The sequence below is a fragment of the Orycteropus afer genome, unplaced genomic scaffold, assembly GCF_000298275.1.
Source record: "Orycteropus afer afer isolate SDZICR_OR568_19922 unplaced genomic scaffold, OryAfe1.0 scaffold00027, whole genome shotgun sequence".
In the NCBI taxonomy this organism is placed as follows: Eukaryota; Metazoa; Chordata; class Mammalia; order Tubulidentata; family Orycteropodidae; genus Orycteropus; species Orycteropus afer.
Window position 1 is genome coordinate 19,154,892 of NW_006921614.1, and position 25,136 is coordinate 19,180,027.

Genomic DNA, 25,136 nt, shown 5'->3' on the forward strand with positions numbered 1-25,136 from the left:
TTCCGTAGTGATACTGCCTCGGAAACCCAAGGAGGGGTCGCTATGAGTCGGGGCCGACTCGACGGCACATAACAACAACAACAACAACAAGCTTCACAAGAGCAAGGATTATTTACTTACTTTTATCTGTTCATGGACCAAGCCTAAATATGTAGAATTGTGCCTCAGTTATAATAGATACTTAAAGAATACGTGCTAAAATGAATTTAATCTGATTTAAGCCACTGTTATTTTGCAATATAGTACTTTTAGTTGAAAAAAATTCTAACCGATATACTGTTGTCCACCTTCATGGAACCTACTGGCTTTTGAATAAGGCAACACTGCTAAGCTGCTGTCTAAAAGGCATGATTATTTAACACTTATTTTTCTGTAACTATGACAGATAGCCACTAATTCCTCCACTGCCTCTTTGTGTTTGAAAAATAGCTGATAATTGTGAACTGGTCAGCTGATGGATTTAGAAATAATGAAAGCAGCCATAAAACAGAGAAGTGTTTACTAGGCCACTTGAGTTTTAAGTCTCTCATTTTGGCCTCATTAGCACTGGGGACAACCACATAATTACTCCCTCCATTTCCATCACTAGTTGCTTGTAGTCACTTACCCAAGATAACACACTCAGAATCATGGTTTCTATCTTCCCTCCAATTCTTCTGCTGATTTATGCTGTGACCTCAGCCAACACCACTGCTGTGTCTGGTTATTGACAGTTGTTAAATGTTGTGCGCATGGATACACATATTTATGAAACAATATTAGATCATGAGATTTAAATTTCCTCTGGATAATTGCCCAAAATAGTAATTTTCTCTTCTTCCCTCAAATTAATAGACAGCCAGCACAAGTTTTTGTTTGTTTGTTTGTTTTCACTGATTCCTTTATTTGTTGAGAGGGTAGGGGCCTAGAAGGGGAGAGATGAAAATTGCCTACAGGGAGAGAGAGAAGGATTTGCAGGGGCTGAGCTACAAAGCAGTAACACTGATTCTATAGTTGAACAGGAGGAGTAAGCATTTGTAAGTACCTGGTGCGAGTCTTGTAATAAAATCTACCTTATGAATAAGTACAGTGGAATACTACTTAGTATATTCATACATGTTTCTACCATCTTGAGATTTTTGTATATACAGTATTACAGTATATGACCTGTTTTTATAAATGTACAGCTTGAAAAAAAAAAAAAAAAAAGATCCTCTTGGAATAGGTACAGCAATTAAACAAAAAAACCAACATGGCCAGCCACATTCCTATCAAAGACCCAGAGAAAAAAAGGCTGACAGCCCAGCCCCCAGCCTGGCAGCCCATTATGATCCCAGCAAAGTGTAAACCAATGCCCTCTGCTCCTGTGGGCTCAGTAATATGCTCCCGCCTTTGGCACTTCACAGGAGTGCCCATTCACTGAGCCCAGCCTGCAGAGCAGAGGTCCTCCCTGAAGGCAGGTGGCAGAGAGGAATGTGTGTGTCAGGTAATGAAAAGACAAAAGAAATGTGCTCTTCAACTAAGGGCACTTGTCAGCAGCCACCTACAACCATTCCCTCGGCCTGCTGATTGGCTAGAAGCCAACAAAGTCTGAGTGGACCTCATTCATATTCTCACCAGGTTTAAAATACAATAAATAAATCTTGGTGGGTAGTTTTTGCCCTTTTGGGTTCCTATGAACAGTCAATCTTTTAAGATCATTTATGGAGTGACAATCCTTGGCCCCAACCCAGCCTTGATGTCCTCCAAGGGAAAGGTGTGGAATAACTCCAGGCCTTGAAGAAGCAATTACTGTGGATCAGAAACAGAGTCCCTAAATGTCCCCTCCCTTGTCTGTGCCTGAAGCTCCTTCGCCCGATGCAGAGTCTTTGTGCGCCTCAGCTCTTGGTCATGTAGTTGTTGTGGAAGAGGCCCTGCTTGCCTCATAACTGACCTGTCCACCAGCCAGAAGGATCTTCTTTGATAATATCAATAACGTCATTGGCATTGAAGCTGAGTTCCTCTGTGTCCTAAGCGTCTTAGGCATACAGAGCCTTGCACTGGGGCACCTGAGATTTAGGCATGGGCTGGGGCTTCGGTCTGCCCCCTGCTGGGGGAGGTCGATTTGTGGTTTGCCTCCGGACACCTGCAGCACCTTGGTCTGGGACCTTGAGGAAATCCAGGCTCTCTGGTGTCTGAGACACTCAGTCTGAGCCAGTGGACTATTGTCGAGGCAAGAGTGGGCGGACCATGGAGGTGTACAGGCTTTTCTGATTGGAGCTGTGATTTCCAGGGCCATGAGGGTGTGGTACAAAGTGATTTTTGATGACTCCATTCTGATGGTACCCTGGGGGAGGAGGAGCAACTCTCATTGGGTAGTTGGCATTTTGAATCCCATTGGGATAACCTCTATTTTGGTTTGTGTTCCTTCTGGTAGGATGGGAATTCTTGGGCAGCCCGGGTCCAATGCTGACCTGCAGCAGTTTGTTGCTGGGCTTGAGGATGGCCTGGTCGCTGAAGCCTTGGTGAAACTGCACTTGCCGGGAGCCTCCTGCACTCCAGGGACCCCAGTTCTCCTTTTTCAGCTTCAGTTCAAGCATATTGCTGAATTTCAGAGGTAGTTGCTTCTGGGTTTTTTCCTCATAATGCTTTGCTAAGAGGCTTGAGAATTCAGTTTTGAAGATGAATTCAAGCAAACTGTCATACTCTTGCTCATGGAGAGTAAAAAGGTCATCCTGCAGAGTACTCAGGGACACGGATAAGATCATCTCCATCTTGATCCTCCACTTCAGCACTTTCCACAAGGCCTTTGTCTGGGCCTTGTTTAACCTTTTCTCATCCAATTAAGTACAAGCACTTTGGGGTAAGAAGCAAGTCTTGCTTTACACCCCTAAACCTCCTATCATACTTGGTGACTGTGTCTGCAAAGTCAATCTTCTCCCTTTTGCCCACAAACTGCTGGAGTTCTGGATGCTTTCCATTCCAATGTAATTGCCGATGAAATTCCTATTAAAACTGTTTCTCCTTCACTCTTTCTTGTTCAACAAGAGGTCTGAGGCTTCTTCTCTCATTTGGACATATTTTTTCCTGGCCCCAAATTTCCGCCATGATTTCTGAATCACTCGGACATATCCATCATACTTCTGCTCTCTCATTTCTTCTAGAAGAAATAAAGACTCTGGGGCTTTGATGAATATTTTACTCCTCCCAAGCTGGAACTGATCGTTGTCCATGTTGATGGATTATAGCAAGTGGAGGACACCTTGCTTCTCATCTCCTCTCCATGATGGCCAGGTGGCTTTGGTCAGGATGGCGTATCTCTGTAAGAATTTTTTGAAGATGTGCTGATAAGCGTAACCAGCCCTTCTCACTCGAATGTTTTCTTTCAGACTCAGGTATTGTACTTGATGCTTTACTCTGCTTTCCTCCCAGTCTTTGGGCTTCTTGGTTTCATTGGGCTTTATGCAGCAGATGTAGTGGGGTATACATTTCATCAGGGTGCTAACAAGGTCATTGCCTTGTTTCTTTATTTTGCTTCTGGCAGTAGTTGGGTGCCCTTTCTTGTCAGCTTGCAGATTTTCCAGAGATAAAGACTTTATGAAAGGTAGCTCATTGCTCTGCATAAGCTTGATCAGATCCATAAAAAGCACATGGTGGTTCTGCTCACAAAACCATCCATGTCATAGGATACCTTCCCAGCATAATGGTGAATAATGAAGCCTTGGTTCCAGCTGTTGAAATGTTCATGATTCCCAATCTGCATCTGGAGTTTCTGGAGAAGTGTCTGATCCGCACCCTCACCCACAGCGTGTATTGTGGCACATACGTCATCCAGGATGCTCATGATCCCAGGAGGGTTCACTTTGTTCTCTATGAGGTCACATATGATTTTGTTATTAAAGTACGCAATGGGTGTCCATCTTATTCCCTCTTGAACATATGCCTCCTGCTCTGCCTTTAATGTCAGCTCAATAAAAATCTGCTGTAATTTTTCATTAAAAAAATTGATACAAAACTGTTCAAAGCCATTTTTTTGAAGCATCTCAAAACTATAGATGTCCAGAATGCCAATGCTGCATTCTTTGTGGTCCTTCTCCATTGCTTTATTGATGGAATCTACCAAGAAATCAAAGACACGGGCATGCAGGGCCTTGGCAAGTACATCCCTGGTGTAACAGGCCTGCTCCACATTGAGGGTCACATGGATGGACTTCAACTTGCCTCCCCATTTACTATCCATCTGCCAGCTTGTGAGCTTTTCTTTCAATTGGTCCTGGTTTATCCCCAGGAGATATGCTGGAAAAGCTAAAAACTCTTCACTCTCCACTGCCGTGTAATTGCCAACTTCCTTGAAGCTGATGTTTCCCAGGTGGAGCATGCCCGCCACTATCTGCAGCACCAGAATTTGCTCCTCTGCAAAGATCCCAATCACATTCATGGCATGCAGAGTTTCCTGAAACTCACGGCTGTCATCGATGTCATCTACCTTGTAGGACCCAGAAAGGCTCAGGTAGTAATAATAGTCCATGCTGGTGATGCCAAGTCTGTGTTTCTGCTCTGCAGAGGCACCTTCGTTGAGCTGGTAACATATGTGAAAACTCCATTCTCCAGGGTTCCTCATCACCACCCTGGATTTTTCCAGAAGGAAGCTGGAGATCTTTCCACCATCTGGTTCTCTACCTGGACTGAACTGGATTTCAAAGTATTTTCCAAATCGACTGGAGTTGTTGTTCCTGATGGTCTTAGCATTTCCAAAGGCTGCCAGCAGTGGGTTGGACTGCAGGATAATGTTCTTCACGTGCTGGACTTTAGGGGCTCCTCCAGAAACTCTGGACACATAACTCATGATATATTTGGCAGCTACTCTCTTTCCAGCACCATTTTCACCACTGATGATGACACACTGGTTCTCTCAATGATCATGTTTCTGTACATATTATCTGCAAGGCCATAGATATGTGGTGGGTTTTCATACCGTTCTGCTCCTTGGTACATTTCAATTTCCTTTTTTTCCCAAAGTATGGCATCTGCTTGAAAGGGTTGACTGAGATAAATACAGATCCTATATATGTGAAAATGTAGTCATCCGTGTATCTCTTCTTCAGATTCTTCATGATGGCATTCTCCGTGATCTTGGAGAGCAGCACCATGTCGTCCACGCCACTGTGCTTGACATTGTGGCTCTGCCAGTGGCCTGTAGGCACCCTTGCTTCCCATAGTGATTAGTGCTGCGGTTGCGCCTCCACCTGGTCCGGCTGCTGCGGAGTTGGGGCCGTACGCAGTCTCCTGGGCGAACTTCAAAAGTTGGTTCCCTCGCCAAAAACAGGCTCCCGACGCCCAAGCACTCACAGGAGCCAATGGGAACCCAGAGGGGACTCCATCCAAGCGGATCAGCTGCTCTAGGTGTGGGCGAGAAGGGGGCGATTTAGCAGGCAGGGAGCATGCTGCAGAGGGCAGGGGTCCACTGGAGCCGGAGGCTCGCCACCTGACTAGTGAGTCTAATGGGCTCGGTGCGTCTCCCAGCACGAGTTTTAAGTTATCACAGTTTTCACTTCATTTCTGCCTCTCAGCTACATTTATCAATTTAGCTGAGTGTGTGTCTAAAGAGCTCAGTAACCTCTCTCTCTCTCTCTCTTTTTAAATAAAAGACAAATAACAAAAACAAACATAACAAAACAAAAAAGCCCTTATATAAAAGTAGTAGCAGTAATGGTTTTGAAGATAATTTTTTTTTTTTTTTTTGCTCAGTGCCTGGAATTAGTGCTCAAATTAATAATTCAGAGTTTTCCAACCCCTATGCCATTCTCAACTGAATGAGTTACAGCTGTGCTAATTAATTCTTTCAGACCTGAGTCATATAAATATTGTTTTCTTAGTATGCCTTGATATGAAAATGTTGGGAAGCGCAGTATAAGCTACTATCTGGCACTCTGGTATTCACTCTGTGGAGCCTGAAGGCAGACTGAGAGGCCTGGGTTTTGTGCTACCTCCCTCCATACCTACTACCTCCACTTTTGATATTAAGGTTGTATTTAAAATTTTGTAATAATTAAAAATTCTCTTATTATTGAAAAAGCAACATATATCGATTGCAGAAGATTAAAAATAAATAGTAGCAAAAGTAAAATATACAGAGTAACAAAAGTAAAATATATAGACTGGACAATCTACTTCCGGAAAGATTTACCTCATTGAAAAATAAATGGGGGTCGCTATTGGTCAAAATCAACTCCATGGCAGTGGATTTTTTTTTTTTTTTTTTAAATATTCTTTCAGGTCTTCATGCATACACACACACACACACACACACATATACACATCAACATTTTGTATCTATGTGGAAAATGCTTACTATTATTATTATTTATAGTGTTCTAGGTGCAAATTTACAGAGGAAAATTAGTTTTACATTCAACATTTTGTGTACATTTGGTTTCCCTCTCTAATGACCACCCTAACCCACTCTCCTCCTCTCCCTTACAAGTAACCCTCCCCCATGCCCTTCTTAGTTATGCACTCCTATCTGTCCAGCTTTTCATCTGTGTGAATGTTACCCATCTGGTGTCCCATGGCTGATTGCTCCAAGGGATGTATCTCTGTAGAATAGGTGGATGCATCACCCTCAGTTGAGTGCTCTGTATGTAAGTCTTATTTACTGTTAGGCTGAGAACCAGCCCTTGGGAGCAAGTTTTATCTCAGGCTTGAAGTGTATCCCAGAGCCATAGCCTTGGGGGTCCCATCAGACTCCATCCAACCAGTAATTCTGGTCATTATTGTGTTTTTGGATTTTGTTCCATGTTTCTCCTCCTGCTCTATCCACTATCTCCAGTTTTGATCCCTTCTCAAGTGGTTGGCATTGGTAGCCAGGCACCAGCTAGTTCTTCTGGTCTCGAGATCCATCATGTCCTAGGGCTGATTGTTTTCAAATGCTCTATTTTTTTTTTTTTCACTCTTCTTCTCTTCTGACGAAAGGAGACCATTAACTGCATCTTAGATGGCCACTCAGAAGCTTTTAAGATCCCAGTCACTACTCACCAAAGTAGATTGTGAAACAAGATTTTTTATGTATTTTGTTGTGTCAGTTGAGTCTGCTGTCCCTCAACAATATGGTCTTAAGTCGGCATATCTGGTGAATCTCTCTCTCATAGTGTCTCGCTGTCTATGAGGGATTGCTCTATGTCTCTCATTGGTTGCTTCTGTAATGATTGCAGGTATTTTGTATCACTAGTATCTGTGCAAGATTTGCCTCAGCTGAATCTATCATTGGTCTAGAATATATTATTGTTCACTAACCCCCATCCAATCTTCTCAGTTGTCTATGTGTTTAACTGCAGCCTGGTGTTTGTTGTTAATGGTAATGCAGTATTGTGAATTGGTATTAGCCTCTGCAATCTATATTTTATGTGCATAATTTGTTCTTTTACTTTTCCCCAATGTTATCATGCTGGTCACAGATTCTTTTCATACCATCCCTCCCCTTTCCCAACTCAGCGTGTGGCTCTCAACTATCCAAAATTACCTCCTCCTCTTCCATCCTATGGCCGGTTGCCTTCCCTGAGCAACTCTTACTTGACTTTTGACAGTAATGGGCTCATACAGTATTTGTCTTCTGTGATTATTTCACTCAGCATAATGCCCTTCAGGTTTATTCACATTGTGAGATGATTCATGTATTCTTCATTTTTCTTTAATGTAGCATAGTATTGCATTGTGTGAATGTACCATAGTTTGGTTATCCATTTATCTGTTGATGGGCATTTAGGTTGTTTCCATCTCTTTGCTATGGTGAATTGTGCTGTGATGAACATGAGTGTGCATATGTCTGTTAGTGTCCTGTCTCTCACCTCTTTTGGATATATTCCTAGTAAAGGGATTGCTGGTTTGAATGGTATTTCTATCTTCAGTTTTTTAAGGAAATGCCATACCATTTGCCATAATGATTGTACCATTTTACAGCCCCAACAGCAGTGTATGAGAGTTGCAATCTCTCTGCAGCCTCATCAGCATTTGTTATTTTCTGTCCTGTTGAATTTTGCTATTATTGCTGAGGTGAGATGATACCTCATAGTTGTTTTAATTTGCATCTGTCTAATGGCTAATGGGAGCTCTGTTAGCATAGTGCCTAAGGCACTTGACTGCTAACCAGAAGGCTGGTGGTTCAAACCCACCAGCCACTTCTCGGAAGGAATAGTGATACTGCCTCAGGAACCCAAGGAGGGGTCACTATGAGTCGGGTCTGACTTGACGGCACATAACAACAATAACAATGGCTAATGATCGTGAGCAATTCCTCCTGTGTTTGTTGGCCACCAGCATATCGTCTTTAGTGAAGTGTCCGTTCACATCCTTTACCCATTTTTGAATTAGATTATTTGTCTTTTCGTTGTTGAGGTATTGAAGTTTTCTACAGATTTTGGAGATAAGTCCTTTGTTAGATATGTCATAGGTAAATATTTTCTCCCAATCTGTAGATTCTCTTTTTACTCTTTGGACAGTCTTTCAACAAGCATAAGAATTAAATTTTTAAAAGGTCCCAATCATCTAGCTTCTCTTCCACCTCCTGTGTATTGTGGGTTATGCTTGATAATCTATTTATGCCATAGATAAGGGCCCCTAGATTTGCCTTTATTTTATCTTTGATGAACTTTATAGTTTGGGGTTTTATATTTAAGTCTTTGATCCAATTTGAGTTTGCTTTTGTGTAGGGGGTGACGTATGGGTTTTGTTTCATTTTTCTGCAAGTGAATATCCAGTTTTGCCAGCACCTTTTGTTAAAGAGGCTATCTCTTCCCCATTTAATGGGTTTTGGTCCTTTATCAAAGATCAGCTGTCCGTAGATGGATGGGTCTATTTCTGGCTTTTCGATTCTCTTCCATTGGTCTATCTGTCTATCATTGTACCAATTCCATCCTGTTTTGACTACTGTGGCTATATAGTAGGTCTTGAGATCTGTGAGCGTGAGACCTCCCACTTTGTTCCTCTTCTTCAGTAGTGCTCTGCTTATCTGAGCTCTCTTTCCTTTCCATATCAAGTTAGTAATTGGTTTTTCCATATCCTTACAAAATGTCATTGGTATATGATTTGGGATTGCATTAAATGTGCAGATTGCTTTGGGTAGTACTGACATTCTCAGAATATTCATTCTTCCTATCCATGAGCAAGGGATGTTTTTCCATTTATATAGATCCTTTGTAGTTTCTTCTAGTATTGCTTTATAGTTTTCTTATAAATCTCTAGTAAGATTTAGTCCTAGATAATTTATATTTGGGAGCTCTGGTAGCATAGTGGCTAAGACACTTGCCTGCTAACCAGATGGCTGGTGGTTCAAACCCACCAGCCACTCCTCGGAAGGAAGTTTGGGCAATCCTACTTCTGTAGTGATACTGCCTCGGAAACCCAAGGAGGGGACGCTATGAGTCAGGGCCGACTCGACGGCACATAACAACAACAACAACAACAATCTATCTTTATGGTAGTAGCTATTGTAAATGGTATTATGTCCCTTATTTCTCTTTCAGAGGTCTCTTTGTTGGTATAGAGGAATCCAACTGATTTTTGTATATTGATCTTGCATCCTGCCACTTTGCTGAAACTTTTTATAAGTTCCAGTAGTTTTTCTGCTGAGTATCTTGGGTTTTCTATGCATAGCATCATGTCATCCACAAATAGAGACAGTTTTACTCCCTCTGTGAATTTGGATGACTTTGATTTCTTTTTCTTGCCTTATTGCCCTGGCTAGCAATTCCAATACAGTGTTACATAGGAGTGGTGACAGAAGGCATCCGTGTCTGGTTCCCATTTGTAAGGGGAATGCTTTGAGTCTCCATTAACAGTAATGTTGGTTGTTGGCTTTGCATGTATGCCCTTTACTAGGTTGAGGAATTTCCTTTCTATTCCTATTTTGCTAAGAGTTCTGAACAGGAAGGGGGGTTATATTTTATCAAATGCCTTTTCTGCATTGATTGATAAGATCATATGGTTCTTTTGTTTTGTTTTTGTGGTGGATTACGTTGATTGTTTTTCTAATGTTGAATCCCCCTTGCATACCAGGTCAATCCCACTTGGTCAAAATGTATTAATTTTTTTGATATGTTGTTGGATTCTGTTGGCTGAGATTTTGTTGAAGATTTTTGCCACTATATTCATGAGGGATATTCGTCTGTAGTTTTCCTTTGGTCTGTAGTGGTGTCTTTCCCTGGTTTTGGTGTCAGTGTTATGCTTACTTGATAAAATGAATTTGGAAATATTCCATTTTTTTTTCTGTGTTTTGGAATAGTCTGAGCAGTATAGGTATCAACTCTTCCCTGAATGGTAAAATACTCCAGGGATACCATCAGGGGCAGGACTTCTTTCTTGAGGGAAGTTTTTTTTTATGACCTGCTCAATGTCTTCCTTTGTTATGGGTCTGTTCAAGTATTCTTGAACAGGGATAGTTTAGGTAGGTATTATATTTCTAGAAACTTGTCCATCTCTTCTAGGTTCTCAAATCTGTTATAGTACAGTTCTTCATAATATTCTGTCAATATCTTATTTTTTCAGTTGGTTCTGTTGTAATGTCACCCGTTTTGTTTATATACTCTTGTTATTTGCATATTCTCTTTCTTTTCTTTTGTTAGATTTGCCAATTTTGTTAATCTTTGAGAAGAACTAGCTTCTTGTTTTATTGATTTGGTCTAATTTTGTTTTGTTTTTGTTTTCTGTTTCATTTATTTCTGCTCTAATCTTTACTATTTCCTTACTTCTGGATACGTTGCTCTTTTTCTACTTGTTGGAATTTTTGAGTTAGAGTGTTGATTTTGTTTCTTTCCTCTTTTTTGATGTGTGCATTTATTGCTATAAATTGACCTCTGAGTACTGCTTTCACTGTGCCCCATAGGTTTTGGTAAGATATATCTCATTTGTTTCTAGGATTTTTTTTTTTTTTAATTTAACTCTTTATTTCTTCTTTACCCAGTAGTTTTTGAACAGTATATTATTCAACTTCCAAATGTTTGATTTTTTCCTTGATCTTCCTATTATTAATTTCTAATTTCATAGCATTGTGGTCTGAGAAGATGCTTTGTAGTATTTCAATGTTTTTGAGTTTATTGAGGCTTGTTTTACATCCTAACATGTGATCTATTCTGGAGGATGATCCATGTGCACTGGAGAAGAATGTGAATTGTGCTTTTGTTGGGTGGAGTGCTCTGTGTATGTCTATGAGGTTGAGTTGATTGATTGTGCTGTGGAGTTCTTCCGTATTATCGTTGAATTTTATTCTAGTTGTTTTGTCTTTCCATGAAAGCGGTGTGTTAAAGTCTCCTAGTACTATTGTGGAGTTGTCTATTTTCCTTTTCAATTCAAGTAATATTTGCTTCACATATTTTGCAGCATTTTCACTGGGTGCATAGCTATTTATTATAGTAATGTCTTCTTGGTCAATTGACTTTTTCAGCATCATATAGTGTCCTTCTTTTTCTCTTATGTTGTTTTTCACCTTAAAGCCTATTGTATCAGAAATTAATATTGCCACTCCTACTCTCTTTTGGTTACCATTGGCTTGATACATTTTTTTCTACTCCTTAACTTTTAATTTGTTTTTATCTTTGTGGCTAAAGTGGATCTCTTATAGGCAGCATATCAGCGGGTCTTCTTTTCTTACCCAGTCTGTCACTCTGTTTCTCTTGACTAATTCATTTAGTCTATTGACATTGAGAGTAATTAGTGATGGGTATGAATTGATTGCTGTCATTCTATTGTGTTTTTTGTCATGTTGTTGGAGATTTCCCTGGTCCAAATACTTTTCTGTGCTGAGTTCATTTTGTTGTCAAGTGTTTCCTCCTCTTTTCTTCTTTATTGTTAGTTTTGCATTTACTAAGCCCATATGTTTTCCTTCTTTCTGGGTTTGCTTAGGGGGATTGTTAATGTTCTCTGTGGTTACCTTAGAGTGAATTCATGTCTCTATATTTACGGAACAGGAGCTCTGGTAGCATAGTGCCTAAAGGCACTTGACTGCTAACCAGAAGGCTGATGGTTCAAATCCACCAGCCACTCCTCGGAAGGAAAATGGGGCAATCTACCTCCATAGTTATACTGCTTCGGAAACCCAAGGAGGGGTTGCTATGAGTCAGGTCTGACTCGAAGGCATATAACAACAACAACATATTTACGTAACAGTCTGTTCTGTAAAGACAATGTCCTGTTTTCCACTCCATTTGGAAGTTTTGTACCTAGAACTTTCATTCCCACTGTTTGCTTTGTTGCTTGTGTTGTGTACAGATTTACTCCCTTTGTTTGTTTGTTTATTTATTTACTTAATGCATTTTATTGAAATATAATTTATGTACAGTGAAATACACAAAAATAAAGTGACATGGGTGAATGCATTTTTTTTTCATTGTTCCCTCCCCTCCCCTTCCACCCCTAGCAACCAACAAAGAAAGTTTCCCTCCATATATAAACCTTTACTTGACCCTCCATAGCAACAAACTAATACTATATTTGTCCTTCTAAGACTGACTTATTTCACTCAGCATAATGTCCTCCAAGGTCATCCACATTATGTGTTTTTTTGCAGAGTGTACATTATTCTTTAAGGTTGCACAGTATTCCATTGTGTGTTGTACCATAGTTTTATTATTCATTCTTCTGTTGATGGACATCTAGGTTGTTTCCATCTTTTGGCTATTGAAAATAGCGCTGTGATGAACATGAGTGTGCATATAACTGTTCCTGTCCTGGCTTTCACCTCTCTATGATATATACCTAGTAATGAGATTGCTGGATCAAATGGTATCTCTAATTCCAGCTTTCTAAGGAATCATCATATTGCTTTCCACAGTGTTTGTATCACTTCACAGTGCCACCAGCAATGTATGAGAGTCCCATTCTCTCCACATCCCTGCCAACATTTGTTATTTTCTGTCGTGTTGAACCTTGCCATCAGTGCTGGGGTGAGATTTTATCTCATTGTTTTGATTTGCATCTCCCTGATGGCCAATGATTGTGAGCATCTCTTCATGTATTAGCTGGCCACATGAATATCCTCCTTGGTGAAGTGTCTATTCATGAGTTCTGTCTATTTTTCAATTGGATTGTTAATTCCTTTGGTGTTGAGGCATTGGAATTTTCTACAAATCTTAGAGATAAATCCCTTGCCAGATTATAATTATCAGCAAATATGAATTTGTTGCTGTCATTTTTGTTATGTGCTTTCTTGTAGTGTCAATTTCTTTGTTCCATATAATTTTCTATGCTGCGCTTGTTTTGTTTATGAATTGCATTATCACTTCCTTCATTGCTATTGTTTTAGTATTTGCTAATATTTGTGCTGTTCCCCTTTTTTATTTTTGTGTGAAGGTTTGTCATTTTTCCTTGAGGTTTCCCTGTGATTTATAGTTTTCTTCCCAAGTTTAGAACAGTCTGTTCTATCTTGTAGTTATCTTGACTCCCTACCTTCTACAAGTTTTGTAATGACACATTTTTTTTCCCTCTTTTTGGTTTGTAGTTGTCCTCATTTGTTGTTTGAGGTTTCTGATTTACAATCTTGTTGTCTTATTTACTTTGGATACTTCCATAGCTGAGTTTGTTTCTAGGTTATATCATCATGTGTGTTAATGGTCAGTTGTTGTTGGCTGTTGTTGCTTCTCTGTCCAAAGGGCTCCCTTTAGCATCTCTTCTAAGGTTGGTTGGGTTTTAACAAATTCCCTTAATTTCTGTTTATCTGGAAATGTCCTAATTTCACCATCGTATCTGAGGGACAGTTTTGCTGGATACATAATTCTTGGCTGGAAATTTTTCTCTTTCAGGGTTTTATATATACCATCCCATTGTCTTTTTGCCTACATTATTTCTTCTGAGAATTCCAAACTTAGTCTTATTAGTTGCCCATTGGAGGTAACTTTTCATTTTTTCTGTGATGCTTTTATGAGTCTTTCTTTGTCTTTGGTTTTGGTAAGTTTGATGATGATATGTTTTGGTGATTTTCTTTTGAGGTCTATCCTTTTTGGGGTTCGCTGGATTTCCTGAATAGATATATTCTCATCTTTCATCATACCAGAAAAATTCTCTTCCAACAAATCTTTGACAATTTTCTCTGCCATTTTATTTGTCTCTTCCTGGTCTGGAATTCTGATTAAATGTAGGTTTTTCCTTTTGATGGTATCCCACATAAACCTTAGGCTTTCTTCATTTTGTTTTGATCTTTCTTCTGATTTATCCCTTCCCAAAGAAGTGTTCAGGTATTTGCCTCAATCTCACTAAATCTGCCATCCATTGATTTAATTCTGCTCTTTTGCCCATTCAAAGTTTTATCTATTTCTGAAAATTTAGTATTAATCTTCTGGATTTCTGTGTGTAGATTTTGTATCATTTCTAATTTTCCATTTATTTTGTTATTTTGTTCTTGCATTGTGTTTTGAAATTGTTCTAGGTTTTTCTCTGTGTTTTCCTTGATCTGTTTCTCAATTCATTGAAGATACCTAAATGCAATTATTTTGAATTTCTTACCAGGGAGTTCCTATGCTGCATCTTCCTCAAGGATGTGTTTTGGTTCTGTATCTTGGTCTCTTTTTCTTCTGCTTTATTTTGCTTCTTTGTGTGGACTGTGATGCTCTGTTGTCTCTGAGGCATTGTGACATTTTTGTGTTTGTATTTAATTAGTGATTGTATGTTGGAGTGACTTTCCCATGATTTTTGTTTTCTTTGTTTTGTTTGTATGTTATCTACACAAACAGGGTACTGTGCTGTGTTCCTCTATTCACTGTTGGCACCACTTATACACTCACCACCTGTTTCCTTTCCTGTGTCAGCCTCTTTGTCCCTGCCAACCTTGGAAAACAGAGGCTATTCTTAGGTCCCTGCAATCCAAATGAAAATGTTATCACTTTAAAATCCAAAATGGTTGCCACTTGTAAAGATTCAAAATGGCTGCACCTTCCAGACAGCAGAAAGTCAACAGCTCTGGTTGTCTCCATCCTTGCTGTTTCCCTTCCTAGTCATAGGCTGCCAGTGCAGTCATCCCTGCAGCCCTTGGTGACCAGGACTGATCTTAGGTCAATCCTCAAGTCCCAACACCACTTGGAAATATTCAGGCGTTTGGTCCCATCAGAGTAACTGAGAGTCAGCAGCTCTGACCATCTCTGTACTCACTGTTTTCATTCAGATTTTTCCAGTAGTTGGTGCCTAATCCACTTCTGTATAATTCCTGTCAAAGTTCAGGGCTCCAGGATTATCTTCTGTATCTCTGTCAATTGGTTTTTCTTTTTTCTGTTGAAGAGGGTCTGTGTCACTTGTCTGCCTATTCCTCCTTCTTACTGGAAGTCCTCCCTTCCTTTTTTTTTTTTTTTTTTTTTGTGTGTGTGTGTACAATATTTTATGGGCTTATTTGGAGCATCTATTTCTTATTTGATTTTAGTGTTGATGTTAGGTGTCCTGATTTTAATTTATTGTCTGTTGTGGGTTCTCTATTGGAAGGAATTCCTTAAGCATTTCTTGTAGGGTTGGTCTGTTTTTCACAAAATCCCTTAATTTCTGCTTGTCTGAGAATGTCTTTATTTCACCCTCATATCTGATGGACAGTTTGGCTGGATACAGAATTCTTGGGTGGAAGTTCTTTTCCTTCAGTGTTTTATATATGCTGTCCCATTGCCTTCTTGCCTGCATGGTTTCTGCTGAATAATCAGAACCAATTCTAATTGTTCGTCCATTGTAGGTGACATTTCTTTTTTTCCTGGGATGCTTGCAAAATTCTTTCCTTGTCTTTTTTTTTTTGAAAGTTTGATTATGATATGTTTTGGTGACTTTCTCTTGTGATCTAACCTGTATGGGGTTCATTGAGCTTCTTGGACAAATATCTTTTCTTGCCTCTTGATATGGGGAAATTTTTCTGTTAGCAAGTCTTCCACAACTTTCTCAGTGTTTTTTTTTTTTTTTCCCCCTCTTCTTGTTATGGTATTCCAGTGATCAATGAGGTGTATGTTGTTTCTTTTCATGTTGCCCCATATAAACCTTAGGTTCTCTTCATTTCTCTTAAATCTTTTTTTTTTTTTTTCTGATTTTTCTTCATACAAGCTGGTGTCAAGGGATTTATCTTCTCATTGGACAATGCATTCTTCAGCCAGTTCTAGCCTATTCGTCTGTGCTTCCACTGTGTTGTGTAATTCTGTAATTTTAGTATTCATCTCCTGGATTTCTAACTGCTGTTTTTGTCTGAGTTCTGATTGTGCATTAATCTTGTTACTTTGTTCTTGAATGGTTTTCCTGAGTTCTCCCAGGGTACTGTCTGCCTTCTCCTTGGTTGCGTTTGAGGTTTCTTTAAGCTCTTGTAGAGTTCTGTAAACATATTTTCTAAATTCCTTCTTGGATAATTCTATTACCTCCTCTTTCTCCACATTTAATGAGCTTTTTGTTTGGGATTTTATTTCTATTGTCTTATCCTGGTTTTGTTGTTGTTGTTGTTGTTTGTTTGTTTGATTTGTGGTTGCTTGCTGTTTCCTAGACATTGTGAAGTTGTTGTCTTTAACTGTTAGCTATGTATTGATTTGTTTTGCCTTGATTTTATGGGTAAATATTTTTGCAAAGGTGGAACTGGTGTATTTTATTTTTTTGGTTACTAATTCGGGTGTGCTGTGTGGCTCTGCAGTTTTCTTTATGTTGATGGGATAACTGTGGGGAATGTGGATGCAGGTCTTGTTCATTATGAGGGGGATTTAGAGTTGGGATGAGCAGGTGTCGTGGTGGCTTAATGTGGTTCTTCTATTGGGTTAGGCAGGGGAGTAAGGCTAAAAGAAGGAAGAAATGGAAAAAAAAAAAAAAAAAACTCTAAGGAGCCAGTAGCATGTCCCCACTTTCCGTGTTTCCATGGCTTGGCTTAGCTGCTAATGATGATGTTATATTGTCACTTAGAGACCCATGGTTCAAAATTGGCAAAGACCTCAATGGTTAGGGGACTGCTACTTTCTGCCTGGGTCAGACAGCTGCAAAAACCCCATACTCTGGACCCCTCTGTGCTAAAAAGCAGTCCTGGAAGAGCTGGACCCCAGTCCTGAGTCATCAGCTCATCCTAGGGCCTGCTTACCTGTGGCATGTTTCCCTTTCTGCCCCCAACTCAGTGGTGACCTAAGCCAAAGGGGTCTCTGCTCTATTTCTCAGAAATGCTGTCCCCCCACTCAGCTCAGTTCCCAAGATTACCAACAGAAGCCCCTACTGTGGAAAGTCCTAGCCCCTGGAGCTGCAGTTGGCTTCCTGGTGTTCCCACTGCACTTCTTAGAGAGTTCTCCATTGCTCCATCCCACTGGCTTGTGGGCAACAGAGCAGGTTCATTTATTATTATTATTCCCAGCTCTTTACCTGGCCTCCCCCTTTATGTTTTTCCTTCTGCACTAAATCTGGCTTTCTCCAACTTAATGAGCTGTTGACAGCCCCATAATCCCTGCTTCAAACTGCTGCACCTAGTTTTTCTGGCATTAAGATTCTAGAGGGAACAAATATGTGGGTTACAGGTATGATGCCATCTTCCCATAAATAAATATATTTTTTTAAAATTAAAAATAAATAAACAAAAGAGAGGGAAAATCATTAGATAAAAAGAACTCACCATGGAAGAAAAGAGGGACAAAATTGGAATAAAGAAGCTATAAATGAGGCATATACATACACTTAACAAAATGGCAGAAGTAATTCTCCTCCTATCAATTAAGAAGCACCCCAGTGGCACAGTAGTTAAGTGCTTAGCTGCTAATCAAAATGTTTGTAGTTCAAATCCACCAGCCACGCCTTGGGGAAAAAGATGTGGCAGGTTGCTTCTTTAAAGATTTCAGCCTTGGAAACACTATGGGGCAGTTTTACTCTGTCATAGAGAGTCACTGTGAGTTATAATTGACTTGAGGAAAACAGGTTTGGTTTACCAATAATTCAATGAATGAAATGGATTAAATGCTCCAGTCAAGTGACAGAATAAATTTTTAAAAATGATACATCTATATGCCATCTACAAGGGACACAATTTAGACAACAAAGCATAAATAGGATAAAAATAAAAGGATGAAAAAAAATCCAAGTAAACAGTGACCAAAACAGATAGATGTGGCCATATCAAAAACTTACAAAATAGGATTTAAGTCAAAATCTATTATAACAGATAAGGGAAGATACTATATAATGATAAATGGGTCAAATAACCAAGAAGATATAACTATAATAAATATCTATGTGCCTCATATCAGAGTTCCAAGATTAATATAGACAACTCTAATAGAATTAAAGGGAGAAACAGGCAAGTCTACATTAATAGTAGGAGCCTTAAGCATACCACTTGCAATGAAGGACAGAACAACTAGAAAGAAGATCAATCAATAAAGAAATGTTGTTGTTGTTGTTGTTATGTGCCATCGAGTCAGACCCGACTCATAGCAACCCCTCCTTGGGTTTCCGAGGCAGTATCACTACGGAAGTAGGATTGCCCAACCTTCCTTCCGAGGAGTGGCTGGTGGGTTTGAACCACCAGCCTTCTGGTGAACAGTCAAGTGCCTTAGCCACTATACTACCAAAGCTCCCCAATAAAGAAATAGAAGGCTTAAATAAAACTATTAAACAATTGGACCTAACAGACATATTAGAACATTCCGCCCAACAGCAGCACAATATGTATTCTTCCCAAAACAAATTGATCATTCTCCAGAATAGATTATATTTTAGGACACAAAGCAAATCCCAATGAAGTTAAAAAGATTAAAATTATACAAAACAGGTTTTATGACTATAATGGAAAGAAGCTAGCCGCAAATTTCACATTTATCATCACATTGAGAAATTTCCTCTCTATTTCTAGCTTGTTAAATGTTTATATTAAACTAGTGTTGTATTTTTTCAAATGCCTTCTCTGGGTCAATTGAAATGATCACATAATTTTTTCTTTTTGCTCTATTCGTGTGGTATTTTACACTTACTTATTTTCTAATATTGAATTACGCTTATATTTCTGTGATAAATCTCACTTATGGTGTATAATCTTTTTAACATGCTTTTATATTTAGTTGGGCAGAATTTCATTGACTAATTTTGCATCTATATTTATGAAATATACAGATTTTTTTTTTACTTTTATTGCAGTGAAAACATACATAACGAGACATTTGGCAACATAATAACTTACCCATTTACAGCTCAGAGATATTGATGACATTTTTCATGTTGTACCACCATTATTGCTATCATTTTCCACCACCATTATCATAAACTCAATGATTCACAAACAAAAGCTTCCCCTTTCCTGTCCCTCCTACCCTGGGTAACCACTAATAATCTTTGGTTTCTATATATGTATGTACATGTTTTTCAACCTATCTAAGAATTTAGCCTATATTCCCTTCCCATCCCAGGTATCCAACAAAGAAAATTTCCTTCTTTGTATAAACCTTTCCTTGTCATTTTACAATAGTAGACTAATGCAATATTTGTCCTATTGGATTGACTTATTTCACTCAGCATAATGTTCTCCAAGTTCATCCAGATTATGTGGTGTTTTGCAGATTCTACATTATTCTTTAGGGTTGCATAGTATTCCATTATGTGTATGTACTACAGTTTGTTTATCCATTCCTCGGTTGATGGACACTTATGTTGTTTCCATCTCTTTGCTACTGTGAATTGCAATGAACAGGGGTGTGCTTATATCTGTTCGTGTCCTGCCTCTCACTTCTTTAGGATATATACCTAATAATGGGATTGCTGGATCAAATGATACTTCTATTTCCAACTTTTTACAGAATTACCATACTGATTTCCATGGTGATTGTATCACTTTACAGTCCCACCAGTAGTGTATGAGAATCCCAATCTCTCCACATCTTTTCCAGCATTTGTTATTTTCTATCTTGTTGAACTGTGCTATTAATGCTGGGATGAGATGGTATGTTACGATTGTTTTGATCTGCATCTCTCTAATGGCTAATGATCATGAACATTTCTTCATGTGTTTGTTGGTTGCCTGTGTATCTTCTTTGTGAAGTGTCTGTTCATGTCTTCTGCCCATTTTTCAATTGGATTGTTTGTCATTTTGATGTTGAGGTACTGGGGTTTCTATAAATTTTAGAGATAAGTCCTTTGTCTGGTATGCCATTGCCAAATATTTTTCCATTCTGTAGGTTCTCTTTTCACTTTTGAAGAAGTCTTTTGATGCACATAAGAATTTAATTTTTACAAGATCCTAATAATCTAGTTTATCTTCTGCTGTTTGTGAATCTTGGTTTATGCTTTATGGTCTACTTTCGGCATAAATTAGGGCCCCTAAGTTTGCCCCTATTTTTTCTTTGATGAACGTTATGTTTTAGGTTTCACATTTAAGTCTCTGATTCATCTGGAGTTAAATTTTGTATATGGTGGGAGGTATGGATCTTCTTTCATTATTATGCAAATGGATACACAGTTTTGCCAGCACCATTCATGAAAGAAAAGATCTCTTTCCCATTTAATGGATTTTGGCCCTTTGTCAAAGATCAGTTGACCACAAGTCGATGGATCAGTTTCTCGGTTCTCAGTTCTGTTCCACTGATCTATGTGTCTGTCATTGTACCAATAACAGGCTGTTTTGAAAACTGTGGTTGTGTAGTAGGTTTTGAGATCTGGGAGTGTGAAACCTCTTACTTTATTCTTCTTCTTCAGTAATGTTTTGCTTATCCGAGGTCTCTTTTCTTTCCATACAAAATTGGTGATTGGTTTTTCTATGCTTTTAAAGAATGTTGATGGAATCTGGATTGCATTGAATGTATAGATTGGTTTTGGTAGTATTGAAATTTTCACAATGTTCAATCTTCCTATCCAAAAGCTTTCAAGTAGCCGTCTAAGATGCAACTATTGGTGTCCTCTCATCTGAATCAAAGAGGAATGAAGAAAACCAAAGATATCTGGAAACAATTAGTCAAAGGCTAAGATGGACCATGAGGACTATGATGGACCATGACTCCAAGACCAGAAGAATTAGATGGTATCCAGCTACCAATGCCAACCATTCAGAAAGAGATCAAAACTGGAGAGCCTGGATAGAGTGGGAGGAAAAATGTGGAATAAAATTCAAAAACACCAAAATGACCAGAATTACTGGTCCGATAGAGACTGATGGAACCCCTGAAACTATTGCCCCAGGTTACCATTTGGGCCTAGAAATGGACTCACTCCCATGGATTGGCTCTCAGGCCAACAGAACAAAGACCTATATGTAGAGCACCTAACCCAGGGTGATGCACCCACCTACTCTAAGAAGATGCACCCCTTAGAGCAGAGGAGCAACATTCACATACAGAGAAAGCTGGACAGACAGGAATGCATACTTAAGAAGGGAACAGGGAGGGGCTAGTCACAAGGATGGGAGGGGAGGAGAGTTTTTATGGTTGGGGATGGTAATCGGGGTGTGAAATCAATTGTGCATGAACTGTTGAATGTAAAACAAATTTGTTTTGTAAATTTGCACCCAAAGCACAATAAAATTTTCTAAAAAAAGAAATTGCAAGAAAAAAAAAAAAAGACAAGCAAGAGAGAAGCAGAGAAAACCAACCAATCCGGGAAATTTGAAGAAACAAAAATTCAAGAACTATCTCCAAATTAATTTGGAAAGTATACCGAAATAGAGAGAGAGAAAAAAAAAATGAATGCAAACAAGCAAACAAGTAAGTTTTGGTATATAAACCTGACAGAGATGAGGGCAGGTAATATTGAGACTATCTTCAAATCTAATCTAATGAGAGAAAGTGAAGGAACCATTTTTCACTAAGAGAAAAAAGAAAAGGGTATCAGTACCTTGTTATTTGCATGTGCTGGTAATACAGTGCCTGAGGCATTTGACTGCTAACCAGAAGTCAAACCACCAGCCACTCCTGGTGGTTTGAACCACCAGCCACTCCTCAGAAGGAATATTGAACAATCTACTTCCATAGTGATACCACCTCGGAAACCTAAGGAGAGGTCACTATGAATTGGATCTGATTCAGTGGCAGTGAGTAGTAGTAGTAGTAGTAGGAAATATATCCTTGAATGTAGTAGAGCATACAGGAGGTAAATTATGAAAATCTCTCGATCATAACCAAATACCATGAGGGAATGCATCACTAGACATGGAAGCTCAGGACTATCATCTCAGAGGACAGTAAAGTCAATTGGCATAACATTGTCCACAAAGACAATATTCAATTGTGAGTAGTGACTGGGATCTTAAAAGCTTGTGTCATCTAAGGGGTGACTCTTGTTCTCTCCTGTCCAGAGCCAAGAGAAGTGAAGAAAATCAAAGACACAAGGAAACAATTAGTCCAAAGGACTAATGGACCATGTGAACACCAGCCTGCACAATCCTGAGACCAGAAGAACTACATGATGCTCAGCTACCCTAGCTGACTCTGAATGGGATCATGATATGAGGCCCCAGACAGACTGGAGGAAATGTGTAACAAAACCCAAAATTATAAATTGTATCAGGCTTACTAGTCTGATGAAGACTGGTAGAATTCCGAGAGTATGGCCCTTAGATACCCTTCAAACTAGGAACTGAAATTAACCCCGTGACTCAAATTTCACCAAATGATAGATAAGCCTATAAGGTGAACAGTAATACCAGGAGGGTATGTACTCATTAGAGCAATCAAGCATATGGGATCAAGAGGACAACATTCATTCAGGAATAGAGCTAGGAAGGCAGGAATGGGTGGAAAGGAATGATGAAGGGAAAGGTTGCATATACAAGGAGAAAGTGGGAATAAAGTATTATAGGGTGGAGATCACAGTGAATATCACTAAACAGACTGTGTAGGGATTGTTGAATGGAAAACCAATTTGGTCTGTAAACTTCCACTTAAATCACAATAATAAATGAAAAATAAAATAAAGCAATAGGACTATAAAAGAAAAGGAAAAATTCCCCAAATAGACCTCATGTTCATTTGCAAAGAAAGTCTCAATAAACTTAAAAAAATTGAAATCATACAACATATTTTCTCCCACCGCAACAGAATGAAATTAGAAAGTAATAACAAAAATAAATAGGAAAATAAACCAATATATGAAATTCACAAACACATTTTTTAAGACCCCAATTGCTACTCACCCAAATCAACATGTGACCGCCAACCAGTCTGAAATTTTCCCTCCCTTCCTCCTGCCCTCAGTAACCAACAAAGTGAATTTCCTTCCCTGAGTAAACCTTTCCTTGACTTTTTATAGTAATGGAGTCGTAGAATATTTGTCTTTCTGTGATTGACTTACTTCACTCAGTGTAATGTCCTCCAAATTCATCCACAGTGTGAGATGATTCATGTAGTCTTCATTATTCTTTAGTGTTGTATAGTATTTGGTTGTGTGAATGCACTATAGTTTGGTTTTCCATTCATCTGTTGATGGACATTTAGGTTGTTTCCATCTCTTTGCTATAGTGAATTGTGCTGTGATGAACATGAGTGTGCAGATGCCTGTTAGTGTCCTGTCTCTCACCTATATAGGATATATTCCTAGTAATGAAATTTCTGGATCAAATAGCACTTCTATTTTCAGTTTTTTAAGGAAACACCATACAATTTTCCATAATGGTTGTACCATTTTGCAGTACCATCAGCAGTGTATGAGAGCTCCAATCTTTCCACAACCTCTCCAGCATTTGTTGTCTGGTTGAACTTTGCTATTATTCCTGAGGTGGGATGATATTTCATTTTTGTTTTGATTTGCATCTCTCTAATAGATAATGATCATGAGCATGTCCTCATGTGTGTGTTGGCTGCCAGTATATATTTTTTGTGAAGTTCTGTTCATGTCTCTTGCCCATTTTTGAATTGTGTTGTTTGCTTTTTTTGGTGTGGAGGTATTGAAGTTTCCTATAAATTTTAGAGATAAGTCCCTTGTCAAATATACAAAACAAAAAAAATGCAATGCACTGTCATCGAGTCAGATCTGATTCATAGCAACTCCTCCTTGGGTTTCTGAGGCAGTATCACTATGGAAGTAGATTGCCCAACCTTCCTTCTGAGGAGTGGTTGGTGGGTTTGAACTGCCAGCCTTCTTGTCAGATACATCATAGCCAAGTTTTATTTTTATTTTTATTTTTTTTCCCAATCTGTAGGTTCTCTTTGTACTATTGTGGAGAAGTCTTTAAATTAGCTTAAGAATTTAATTTTTAAAAGGTCCCAGTCATCTAGGTTTTCTTCCACTGCATGTGCATTTTGGGTTATGCTTGCTAGTTTATTTATGCTGTAGATTAGGGGTCTTAGGTTTGCCCCTATTTTGTCTTTGATGAGCTTTATAATTTTGCATTTTACATTTAAGTTGTCTTTGATCCAACTTGAGTTTTTTGTTTATGGGGTGAGGTATGGATCTTGTTTCATTTTTCTGTAAATACAAAGGTAGAGATATCTTTTTCTCATCTATATACAGTTGTGAGTGTAGCCCCATTTGCCTTCCCATCCATATTCAGATTGAGTGTCTAGCTATGTATCCACTTGTAGATTATTGTTATTACTCTTACTGCAGGATTGTGTATGTAATAGTATTTGACTTTGTTGTCTTTAACTCTTGTGCTCCTTGTTGTGTCTTTCAGGGCCTTGATCATTTTATGCTGACCTACCCCTTGTTGTATATTGCCTTCCCCTTCACACAAGTTAATATGTGTTTACCTTCTTCTTGGTGATTTAACCTCCTTTTGGACCCCTGGTAACTTTCAAAGAATTATTCCTTATTTGTGTAAAGCTTTCCTTGACATTTTACAGCACAGGTCTCATACAATAATTGTTTTTCTGTGTTTGATTAATATCATTAGGGGTTGCTATGAGTTGGAAATGACTTGATGGTAGTGAGTTTGGTGATTTTTTGTTTTGTTTTGTTTTTTGTTTTTGAGTTTTGAAGTTTTTATTCATTTTAGAGTTTAGCCCCTTTTCTGATACATTATTGCCATTTGTTTTCCTTTTCCTTGAGTGTAGGTTCTCATTTTACCTTTTGGAAAAATCATTTGATGCCCATAAATGTTTATTTTATTTTTTAATGTTTATTGTGATTTGGGTGAAAGTTTACAGAGCAAATTCATTTTCCCTACAACAGATCGCATACACTTTGTCTCATGACACTGACTGCAATCTCCCACAATGCAACAGCTCTCTTCCCATTTCCTCCCATAGTTCCCTCTTCCCTGTGCCCTTCCCTCTCATGCACTTCTGCCCCATGACCTGTCTCCC

At 38.8% G+C, this 25,136-nt stretch overlaps 1 pseudogene; it reads right to left on the reverse strand.

Moving 5' to 3' along the window:
- Positions 1 to 2,180: 2,180 nt before the first annotated feature.
- Positions 2,181 to 25,136, reverse strand: part of LOC103192421 — a 163,661-nt pseudogene continuing 140,705 nt past the window's right edge.